At 45.5% G+C, this 1,137-nt stretch overlaps 1 non-coding gene across 1 annotated transcript; it reads right to left on the bottom strand.

Moving 5' to 3' along the window:
* Positions 1 to 521: 521 nt before the first annotated feature.
* Positions 522 to 595, bottom strand: Trnar-gcg (transfer RNA arginine (anticodon GCG)). Its single transcript has one exon. It is a non-coding gene; the product is annotated as a tRNA-Arg (tRNA).
* Between the last annotated feature and the right edge of the window lie 542 nt (positions 596 to 1,137).

Genomic DNA, 1,137 nt, shown 5'->3' with positions numbered 1-1,137 from the left:
TTTTGCACACAGAAGGACGATGAAATACTGATTTAAGAAAGTAAAAGAAAAATTTACGTCACTAAGCACAGATATTAAAATTTACGTACATTTTTGTATTTGTCTTGCAGTGCAATATTAGAAATTATTTCACTTTTTGGGACATTATCTAGTTCTTTCAATAATTATGCTGTTTGTTTCTATTATGGACGTAGGTAGGTTGCCTTTCTAGTTGAATAAAGTTTCTTATAAGAAACAGTTTGGTTTTGTATTTTATTGAAATTTAGCTATGGTAGTGTGCAGTATTTGTTATGTGCAGTGATGCAGGGACGAATTCGTGTGGATCAGTGGGGAAAAGACGATTTTGGCTTCACTAATATATCTCAAATAATGTAGACTGTTTTTTCCTTCTTAGTTATATCACCTTTTTACTGATGCGAGAAGAGACACATTGTGGTAATGTAGTGCCTGTCTGTGTGTGGGGGAGAGAGAGAGAGAGAGACAGGGGGAGAAGGTGAAACTTCCTGGCAGATTAAAACTGTGTGCCCGACCGAGACTCGAACTCGGGACCCTTGCCTTCGCGGGCAAGTGCTCTACCAACTGAGCCACCGAAGCACGACTCACGCCCGGCACTCACAGCTTTACTTCTGCCAGTACCTCGTCTCCTAATTCCAAACTTTACAGAAGCTCTCCTGCGAACCATGCAGAACTAGCACTCCTGAAAGAAAGGATATTGCGGAGACATGGCTTAGCCACAGCCTGGGGGATGTTTCCAGAATGAGATTTTCACTCTGCAGCGGAGTGTGCGCTGATATGAAACTTCCTGGCAGATTAAAACTGTGTGCCCGACCGAGACTCGAACTCGGGACCCTTGTCTTTCGCGGGCAAGTGCTCTACCAACTGAGCCACCGAAGCACGACTCACGCCCGGCACTCACAGCTTTACTTCTGCCAGTACCTCGTCTCCTACCTTCCAAACTTGCCCGCGAAAGGCAAGGGTCCCGAGTTCGAGTCTCGGTCGGGCACACAGTTTTAATCTGCCAGGAAGTTTCATATCAGCGCACACTCCGCTGCAGAGTGAAAATCTCATTCAGGGGGAGAAGGTGTTTACGTGTATGAGAGAGAGAGAGAGAGAACACGGGGAGAAGGGGGAGGGTTT

Source organism: Schistocerca nitens, chromosome 4 (genome assembly GCF_023898315.1).
Source record: "Schistocerca nitens isolate TAMUIC-IGC-003100 chromosome 4, iqSchNite1.1, whole genome shotgun sequence".
Lineage (NCBI taxonomy): Eukaryota > Metazoa > Arthropoda > Insecta > Orthoptera > Acrididae > Schistocerca > Schistocerca nitens.
Note: the sequence above shows the minus strand (reverse complement) of the source record. Positions and strands in the feature narration are given on the sequence as shown.